Below are 11,443 nucleotides of genomic sequence, written 5' to 3'. Positions count from 1 at the left end.
ATGGAAACCTCCAGGGGTCCCCAAACAAAACAACCCCGGAAGCTGAAACCAAAGCCATGAGCATTAAGCAACACAAACGTGGGGTTACCCTGAGGCCAGCACCTACACCAGTGTGGAGAAACCACACCTTGGATACATGCACTGGGCCAGTTCCCTGGAAGAGGTTAAAGTGGTCTCAGATTAAGAGGCTCCCAACTCTTGGCAAAAGCAAAACACATCCTTTCTGCAGGGAGCACCCTCTACTACAGCTCCCAGGATTCCCAGAGATAAACATCATGCAAACATGAGCTCACAATTAAAGATCACCACAATATACGTGGAAAAGGACCACCTCTGAGAGTCAGAAGAAGCCAGAACAACAGAATTAGATCCTGTAGGAACCTCAGATACCGGAATTATCAGACACAAACTAAGGAAAAATGTTATGAAATGTTTACTTAACTAAAAGATGGAAATTAAAAGAGGACAAGCAACAAGAAGCTATCAAAAATGATCAGACAGGACTAACTAAACAGAATTTTGGAAAATAAAAAGTCAATGTCAAAAGAAAAACTCACTGGCAGAATGTGCCATAGACAGAAAAGAAGTCGGAAGTAATGAAAGGTTAAGAAATGGAGGAAGAAGGATGCTCAACATCACTAATCATTAGAGAAATGCAAATCAAAACTACAATGAGGTGTCACCTTACAGCAGTTAGAATGGGCATCATCAGAAAATCTACAAACAACAAATGCTGGAGAGGGTGTGGAGAAAAGGGAACCCTCTTGCACTGTTGGTGGGAATGTAAATGGATACAGCCACTATGGAGAACAGTATGGAGGTTCCTTAAAAAACTAAAAATAGAACTACCATACGACCCAGCAATCCCACTACTGGGCATATCCCCTGAGAAAACCTTAATTCAAAAAGAGTCATGTACCACAATGTTCATTGCAGCTCTATTTACAACAGCCAGGACATGGAAGCAACCTAAGTGTCCATCGACAGATGAATGGATAAAGAAGATGTGGCACATATATATAATGGAATATTACTCAGCCATAAAAAGAAACGAAATGGAGTTATTTGTAGTGAGGTGGATGGACCTAGAGTCTGTCATACAGAGTGAAGGAAGTCAGAAAGAGAAAAACAAATGCCATATGCTAACACATATATATGGAATCTAAAAAAAAATGGTTATGAAGAACCTAGGGGCAGGATGGGAAAAAAGACACAGACCTTCTAGAGAATGGACTTGAGGACACGGGGAGGGGGAAGGGTAAGCTGGGACAAAGTGAGAGAGTGGCATGGACATATATACACTACCAAATGTAAAATCGATAGCTAGTGGGAAGCAGCTGCATAGCACAGGGAGGTCAACTCCATGCTTTGTGACCACCTAGAGGGGTGGGATAGGGAGGGTGGGAGGGAGGGAGACGCAAGAGGGAAGAGATGTGGGGATATATGTATATGTATAGCTGATTCACTTTGTTATAAAGCAGAAACAAACACACCATTGTAAAGCAATTATACTCCAATAAAGATGTTAAAAAAAAAAGAAAAGAAAAGGGGTATATGAATATATATTAGTTTATACAGGCACACCTTGGAGATATCATGGGTTTGGTTTAAGACCCACAATAAAGTGCATATTCAATAAAGTGAGTCACGAAATGTTTTGGTTTCCCAGTACATATAAAAGTTATGTATACACTATACTGTAGTCTGTTGAATATGCATTAGCATTATAATGCTAACCATCATCTGACAATGCAGCGTTGCCACAAACCTTCGATTTGTAAAAAATGCAATATCTGAGAAGCACAATAAAGCAAAGCACAAAAAAGAAAGGAAACAAACTCAAACCAAAATTTTACCTGTAGGTGGTGGCAGGAATAGGATGGAACAGCCAAAATTTTCTGACTGTACCTGTTTTAAAAGTTTTAACTTTGGAACCATGTAAATATTTTACATATTGTTAAAACAAAATGAAATCAAAGTGGAAAACCAACGTACACATTTTGAAAACAAAATGAAACAAATGAACCTGTGTTTCATGTTGGTAGATTAGTCAAACTGGGGTTATTTAAATTACTTGAAAACACAGAGATTGATTGTATTTCCCTAGTGGGTACATACTAAGGATGAAAAGAATTACAAAGAAATCTTAACCTGTTTTTAGTAATCATATTATTCATAATAATGTTATTAGTAATAATATTCCTAAGAATAATATAATATTCTTTAAATAATAAACAGTTTATATATTGAAGAATAGAGCAAAAAAGTAATAGCATGGACTCATGTTGAATCATCTCTTCTAAAGAAGTATTTCTTAGCTCTGTCCACTGAAAAGGCCTAGAAACAAGGACCAACCCAGTAGCCATGAGCATCCACATTCATTTTTTTTTTTAAAGAGAATTTCTCTAGCTCTAGGCCTATCTTTTTATTTTTTAATTTATTTTTATTTATTTTTATATTTATTTTTGGCTGTGTTGGGTCTTCGTTTCTGTGCGAGGGCTTTCTCTAGTGCGGGGCCACTCTTCATTGCGGTGAGCGGGCCTCTCACTATCGCGGCCTCTCTTGTTGCGGAGCACAGGCTCCAGACGCGCAGGCTCAGTAGTTGTGGCTCACGGGCCTAGTTGCTCCGCAGCATGTGAGATCTTCCCAGACCAGGGCTTGAACCCGTGTCCCCTGCATTGGCAGGCGGATTCTCAACCACTGCGCCACCAGGGAAGCCTCACATTCTTGAGTCTATATGCCATTTCCCGTGAAAGGAAACCAGGACTCTTGGGGGGAAAATGGCTGATTCCAGGTCTCAGATAGATTAAAGATGTACAAGCTGAGCATGGAAAGCAAAGAAAGTATCAAGGACTACGAGGGGAGTGCTGAAAAGACTTGGGAGCTGATTCGAAGGAGCTCGCATTAGCCAAAGAAAGGACAATCTGAGCATCAAAATGATAAACTGCAGTGAATTGCATCACATCAGTTGTGTTAGAAGCATGAATGATAATGACACCTAACAATAACAGTTTTAAAACTGAAACCTCTTTGGGGCTCCTTGGAGAATATGAAGGAGGAAACTCATTTTGGAAAATGGTAAATGAAAGAATGGAGTCAAGCATCTATCTGCCGTTACTGCACAAATTCTATCTCAGGGTAGCCAAATTGTTTACGAGGGAAATCTCTTTTTTATAGAAGAATTCCAGCTAATAAATGCAACAGGAATAAAAAAACTAGATTAATGCCGTTTTGTAGCCCTAATGCATGGAGGCAAGTAGCTGCTAAAGCATTAGGTGAAAAGCTTAAGAGAGACCTTAGTAGTGGATGGGTATGGATAGCACCTAGGCCCATTGATCAATCTTAACATCCAAAAAGGGACACCAGGATTTCCCTGGTGGCGCAGTGGTTAAGAATCCGCCTGCCAATGCAGATGACACAGGTTTGATCCCTGGTCCAGGAAGATCCCACATGCTGTAGAGCAGCTAAGCCCATGCGCCACAGCTACTGAGCCTGCACTCTAGAGCCCACACGCCACAACTACTGAGACCACATGCTGCAACTACTGAAGCCTGCGTGCTCTAGGGCCTGTGTGCCACAACTACTGAGCCCGTGTGCTGCAACTACTGAAGCCCGCACTCCTAGAGCCTGTGCTCTGCAACAAGAGAAGCCACTGCAATGAGAAGCCCATGCACTGCAACTAAGAGTAGCCTCCGCTCGCTGCAACTAGAGAAAGCCCACACGCAGCAATGAAGACCCAACACAGCCAAAAAAAAAAAAACCCAAAAAACAAAAAGGGACACCAGACATTTTGTGCTTCACAACATCATAACACCATTTGCCAGAAAACTAAACCTGATCTGATCCAGCCCCTACACCTAATTTCCAGTTTATAGGATATTCAGGGATGGGGGAACATGTTAAATGACCCCACAGGAGTCCACAACAGAATCTATTTTTTGGGAAACTACCAAACTTCCCAGTTTCTTTAACAAACAAGTTGCCAAGGGGAAGGGGAAGGGGGAGAACCCTGTAGATTAAAGGAGACTTAGAGACATATCAGAAATGTGTAATGTGTAGCTCTCGTTTGACTCTCATTTGAGCATGGCAACTTTAAGAATAAATTCATGAGACAAAATGGGGAAATTTGGATTCTAACTGGGTATTTCATAATATTAAAAAATTATTAATAAGATGTGATAATTGTATTGGGATTTTTTTTAAAAAAAATCTTATTTTATAGAAATAAGCACTAAAATAATTATAGATTAAATGAAATGATGTCTAGGTTTCGCTTCAAAATAACCCAGAAGTGGGCGAGGGAACAAGATTGGCCACATGCTGATAGTTGTTGAAGCCAGTTGGTGGGACATTGAGTTTATTAGCCTTTTTACTTTTCAATGTGTTTGAGATTTTCCACAATAAAAGTCTATTTAAAGAAGCAAAATGCTGGTGGTGGGGGGGATTTTTCTTGTATTTCTCAAACCAACTTAAAATGCCTTTGGGAGTCATGGTAGGATTGCAGAGGAATCACAGGACATGAAATTATCCAGGAAAAGTAGGAATCTGAGACTTGCCATTGGAGTTGGCTTTGCTAACACCAGTGCTAGTACTCTGGAGAATAAACTGAGGTCTGAACTCTCATAGGAGATGAAAATGCCCGCCCGCCTTCCTGTGGCAGCACTTGAAGCTGAGCCAGGTCTGAGATTTCTGGGGCTGCCTTTGAATGTTCCTTCTTTGCAGTTGCAGAAGTGGTTATCAGGCTCCTTACCCCTCCCACCTTCCAACTAAGACCCTCTCCTGATTCCTGTAGCATGAGTCTGTATCTTTTCTTTCCTAGTGTGCTTCTAAGTAATACTGGGAAAGAGTCTGAATCAATCAATCAAAGGAGATTGGCAGAATCTGTAAAACAAATCTTGTAGACTTATGTCCTATTCTCAGATATTGATACTTTATGGGAGGAATCTGTAAGAGGCAGGTTGGGGTAGATCTAAAACGTTCTCTTTTCTTTGTAGATATGGGGGGTTTTTTGGGTTTTTTTTTTAATTTTATTTTTGTCTGCGTCAGGTCTTAGTTGTGGCACGTGGGATCTTCTTTGAGGCATGAGGGATCTTTCGTTGTGGTGCGCGGGCTTCTCTGTAGTTGTGACGTGCGGGTTTTCTCTTCTCTGGTTGTGGTGCATGGGCTCCAGGGTATGTGGGCTCTGTAGTTGTGGCACGAGGGTTCCAGGGTGCGTGGGCTCTGTAGTTTGCAGCACGTGGGCTCTAGTTGAGGTGCGCAAGCTCAGTAGTTATGGTGCACAGGCTTAGTTGCATGGGCTTAGTTGCTCTATGGCATGTGGGATCTTCGTTCCCTGACCAGGGATTGAACCTGCGTCCCATGCATTGTAAGGCGGATTCTTTATCACTGGACCACCAGGGAAGTCCCTGTAGATGTGTTTTCAACTGCTTGATTTTTCACAATTTGCAGAGGGAAAACAATCCAGTGACGTTGTCTCTTTTTGGCAGCTCCTTAGGTTTCCTTGCTGTCAGTGCTGACGTACACATATATTCGGAGATTTGCCATTTTTCTTCCTCCCCATCAAAACAGGACAATTAGAACCACTAGAATACCACAGGAAGGAGTACTAGGCCTAAGTACACAGAGAAGAAATAAAGAGAAAGCCTAATACTTTTCATATGGGTATATATAAATCCCCATCTACTTTATGGTTTCTACATATTATAAAGTAATTTAGATAAGACATCAGTTTTTCTTTTCAGGTGCGGTGTCTAAAAGACTATGGAGAATTTGAAGTTGATGATGGTACTTCAGTCCTATTAAAAAAAAATAGCCAGGTATTTATTGTCTTAAGATACTTTAAATTTTGTAAGAGTGTTGAATGACGAAAATGTTGGAATCAGTAGCAAAGTAAGTATCACCTTGTGATGATCATTTGTATTGTAGGAATTATGTTTATTATAAAATACTCTTTTGTCCTTTTTCTAAATGTAAAGACGTGAAGCAAACGTTGCATATAGTAAGAAGGGGTTAATTACAGTTGACCCTTGAACAATGCACAGGGATTAGGGGTGCCTACAGACTCCCCTCTCCCCACACAGTCGGAAATCTGAGTACTTCTATCTCTGCCTCAAAAACAAAGGGATGGATAAATGACTCACCCAAAGGCCGGAAGCTAAAACCGTTTGAATAGAATTAGGACCCAAGCCCTAGTTCTTTTGATCCCACCTTTTGTGATCTCTAATCGAACACAAACTTTTCCCCATACTTAGTCAGTTTAAAGATCTGTAAAATGACAATACAGGTTTTATATATGTGTGTGTGTATATATATATCTGCATATTTGAGTGGAGTCATGCAGTTGAAACCCATGCTCAAGCATTAGCTATAATTTACTAGGGTATTGCTTGAATTTAATACTAAGCATTTCCCTGGGAAGTTGCCACAGTGGGTCTTATTCTAGTTAAGGGGCTATTAAGTTGTTGCATTTAGCTCCTTTCTTCAAATTATTATTTATTAAAAAGGTGCTAAGCACTAGTTTTCAGCCTATACTTCTTCACCTTTTAAATCTTAGTTCTTTAGTTAACAAATAGTGATATAGATCAAAAAATTTCTAAGTATTTAATATATAAACATAATAGAAGTTAATAAGGAAAGACTGAAATTGTAACTCACTAAATTTTTCCTTACGAAGAATCTCAATTTATTGTTTCCTTAGAAATCTTCAAGTTCACATTAGATGAATTCACATTAGCTAAATTTATTTTATCCTATCTCTATTTTCTGTAGTCATATTAGCATAGGAGGAAAGGTGAACTAGTAAAAACCACTCTTTCCTTTGTTGCCTGCCATCTTGTTATGAGACGGTCGGTATTTAATGACCCTAGTCACTTTTGTTGACTTCTGTTTGTTCTGTTGAGCCGAAGAATGGTTCTGGTTATGTGGTTCTTAGCTCATTTCCCTAAGGGAGGGTGAGTTGGTCTCTTATTTTACTAGTACCCTTGGAGTTTTAGTTTCCTGAAACAAAAGTTGGAATTATTAAAGACAGATTTTCAGGGTACCCTAAAATCTTTGGTTGTTAAGGCAAAAGTTTCCCTTCCAAGGATACTAATGAATAGAAAATAGATGGTGAAGCTCTGGGTTCACAAGAACAAAGCTAGCCTCATAAAGCAAGATCTGAGAAAATGCACTTCACCCCAAACACTGTCCCCTGGTTGAATTTCTTTCTCCAGCTTTGTGACCAGTCTTCCCACCAAGTGTGCTAAGACTCCTCAGCAGGGAGGGCCTGGGTGGGGCCAGGGCAGCCGAAACCCAGTCCCTCCTCCGTCTGCTGCTGTTAGACGATTGCTGTTTACTGTGTGGCGCATTCAGAAGCCTTCCTCTTAATGAGCCTTTGTCTCTCAGTATCACCCTATAAAAATGGGGAAACTTAAAAGCATAATCTACTGTAATTGATATTAAGGGGCTTCTAAAATGTCTGAGCACATCTGAAACCAGTTTTCTATAAAATCTGTAGTGTAGATCACCCACATAATGTAAAATATTAATAGGGAAACATTTTCCTACTGTACATTCCTTTATTATTGACTCTATGGCAAGCATGCTTCTCTGGTTGTCCAGAAATCAGAACTCCCTCTTTTTAGTAGATATTGGAATAATTGTTAAATGAGCAACTCTATAGTTTTTTCTCTCTCTTTATTTTTTATTTTTTTTACATTTTATATTCTTAAGGCTTTTTAAAAATTCCATTAAGTTAGACAACAGTCCTTGGCCCATGGGTCTTCATGACTGGTTTGGAGGAGTTTCTTTGGTCATGGGTCTCACCTGAGGCCTTTGAGTTTGTGGAGGACGGTCAGGTGAACTGAAGTGGCATCCGCTTCCTTGAATACTTTGCACACTCTCTCCTTCAGTTACTTTCTAGGGTTATCTACACTGCACTTTCTGATGTACTGTTTCTTGTTTTTACCCAAGTATCTCTGTCTCGTCTTTGAGATTTCTTTGGTCACTTGTGAGCTTGGAAAGTCTTCCTGCCTCACCTCCAGCACCTCCCCGCTCCAGAGTTTAGTAAATGTTCACTTTTGTTTTAAGCCCTGGTGTTTTGAGAGGGAATCGGACAAGGAGACTCTTTTCCATCTCAGGACGAGAGCAGTGTCCTCTCAGGAGACGTTGAGGATGAGCCTTAGCCAGGCACTGGCATCCTCACACACAGCGTGTGACCAGCACCCATGTCATAGGTTGCCATGACTTTTAGTCCTTGGAAAATATGGGAGAAGAGTTGCACTGTTAGTAGAAGAATGACTGTTCAGACTCAGATCCTAGAAGAGGTTTAGTGGAGAAGACACTCCTTCCGTGTGCCTTCCTAATGAGCTGTCGCTGCACCACTTGTGATCCAGCGCCCCAAATCTCACCTACCTGGGTTTTCTGTGCGTAGATTTTAAAATGCAAACAGGAAGGAAAATACCTACTAGAATTCAAAACTCTTTAGTTACATTTAACTTAAGCAAAACGTGAATTTGTTTATAAAATTCAGACTTCAGTACAGCTCTAGGTGACATCCGTTTCAGTTGATTAAAATAGCAAAAATACTTAAGTTTAGCTTTTAACTACTTAGCTGGTGGAGTTTGAAATATATATGTATAATGCGTTGCTGCTTTTTAATGATGCATCGTGTAATTTAACATTCTTTTCATTCCCTTTTCTTCCTCCCCCTCTTCCCTCAGCACTTTCTACCTCGGTGGAAGTGCGAGCAGCTGATTAGACAAGGCGTTCTGGAGCACGTGCTATCGTGACCTCGCGCCAGATGGCTGCCAAGCCTTCCCCCGTTCGAGGCTGGACCCAACCAAGGACGCTTCTCCACCTCCCTCTCCACCTCCCCCAGGCCCACCACTTTTTGGTTTTAAAATTTAGACTTTCTTTAACCAGGAATGCTTGGCCAAGGAGTATGGTTGCTTTTTCTTTTTCTTTTTTTTCATTTGAACCTGAGTTTCTCTTTTATTTAATTTCCAAATATAATTCTATAACCTTCCATGGTAAACATATTTTTGAATCTGTGTTGTATGCTTGCATTTTGAAGCATCAGTTCTCAATAGAGAGTTTGAATTCTTGCTGTACAGAGACCCCACATATCCAATCTGCTGTCCACAGTTCTAGAGGGAAGTCCAAGATCAAGGCTCTAGCAGATTCTGTGCCTGAAGAGAGTGCTTCCTAGTTCATACACCGCCATCTTCTCGTTCTGTGCTCACAAGGTGGAAGTGGTTTATTTTTCTATTGTACAGGATTCTCCCCTTTGTGTGGTAAGTTGTATCTGTAATCCCAACATTCCTACAATTCCCAAAATACTGTATACAATTCCCAAAATACTGTATACAGTTCCCACAATACTATAGTGTGTTTTTGTTTAATGAAAGTAAATTATCAATATTACATTTTAATCTCCTTTAAACAATGAGGAAGTTTCACCTGGCTGCATAGGGAGATAGGGGGTCCTGGTGCATCTCGTGTTGCTGGAAGTGTGCATTGTGCAAGCCGGGGAGCTGAATTTCTGCAATTCATGTTTCCAAATCACGTGGGCAGGTGGAGCTGATGGCCTATAAAATTTTCAGCGTATTTAATGTTTAATAACATGTTAACTTATCACCTGGCTGTTTAGGAAGAAAGGAAGGACACAATGGATTTTGCCCTTTTCCAGCAGTGGTGGCTGATCTGGCTCATGCCTGTCTGCGAGCCTGTGGGGTGAGCACCAGGATCTCCCCTTTGGAAAGGGAAACTGGAATTGGGGCTAGGAAAGGAACTTTGTGCAGTTTCCCCCCAACAGTCCCAATGACCAGAAAGTCACATGAAGAGCTGGTCAACTAAGTGGAGCGCAGTTTCTGTTGCCTGATAAACTGAAAATGGTAGACATTGGAGAGGCACAGAGTGGTCTTGCCTGGTGGTCAGTGGCCTTTCCGCACCAGTCCCCTCCATGACCAGTGACTAGAGCCAGTCAACATAAATCAATAAAACCCACAAAATTTTAACTTTTCAACTAGTATACATTCACTTCAAATAAGGAATATACTTACTATTTTATTCTGGGAATTAAACAGAAAAGCACAACATATATCAGTAATTTACGTACAGGAATGATGCTGGGCTGTAATCTCAGAGGCATTCAAATTTAAAATCCAGATAAACCCAGTACCTGACACTCTCTGTGCAGTTTATTTCTTAAACAGGAGAATGTTTCTGGCCAGAATTATACTCAAGAAATCAAGCTATAGAGAGGCTCTACCTAGGGTGTGGATCTGCATATTTTCACAACACACGTACCTAGGTCAGTAGGCAGCCCTTGACAGACTGTTTTTGTTTATGTATTTTTATGGCCGTGCCACTCGGCTTGCGGGATCTTAGTTTCCCGACCAGGGACTGAACCCACGCCCTCAGCAGTGAAAGCACAGAATCCTAACCACTGTACTGCCAGGGAATTCCCTCATTTTTAAAAATAATTCCTCCCATAGGTTCGTAGCCACATCAGATTTTCATCTGAATCTCTGCCAATAAACAATATGGAATATTTCCCTAGTGAATGGGATGGATGATGTTTTAACTGTCCATCAGTGGTCACTTCCTTCCCTTGCATTTTGCTCTTCCAAGCATGTGGAACCACGTGCAGGTGATCCTAGATTCCATGTGAATCAGCCGTGAGGATAGACAGCAGTGAAGGCCATTGCCCTGTTGCCAGCCCAGCATCATTCCTGTACATAAATTATTGATATATGTTGTACTTTTCTGTTTAATTCCCAGAATATAATAAGTATATTCCTTATTTGAAGTGAATGTATGCTTGTTGAAAAGTTAAAATTTTGTAGGTTTTATTGATTTATGTTGACTGGCTCTAGACTTGTGGCTAGAATTTTAAAATATATGTTTTTTTTTCTTATTATAGAGGTAATATATGCACAGTTAAAAAGGTTAAAAAAAAATACAGTGTAAAAAATGAGTACCACCATCCAGTGTGTCCACTGTTAACTGGTTACGGATATAAGTGCAAGCCCATTTCTTTTTAGTGTTTTCCCAATTACCTTCCAGTTTTTGTTTCTAATATGAAAGGAATCCTCTTTTCGATTATATTTTCTGATTGGTTTTGGCTGATACATATAAAAAAGCTGTAAATTATGATGATTTGGCCACATTCCTATATAAACTCATTTCTTTTTCACATTGATTTTGTTGTCTAGAACTGTCAGGAAAATGTTGACTACTGCTGGTAATAGCTAACAACTTATCTTTTTCCTGACTTGACTGGAATGCCACAGTCTTCTTAATCTCTCTATCCCATACTTCTCCAGGAAAACTACCAAAACTTGTGGCCAGTGCAACTTGAAACCTCAAAATAAATTTAATACCATAATAAAACAAAACAGTGGTAGGTAACAAACATGATTCTTCCGAGTACACTTTGGGAACTTGAGTGATGATCATATAT

The sequence above is a fragment of the Balaenoptera borealis genome, assembly GCF_965194805.1.
Source record: "Balaenoptera borealis genome assembly, chromosome: 16".
NCBI lineage: Eukaryota > Metazoa > Chordata > Mammalia > Artiodactyla > Balaenopteridae > Balaenoptera > Balaenoptera borealis.
Note: the sequence above shows the minus strand (reverse complement) of the source record.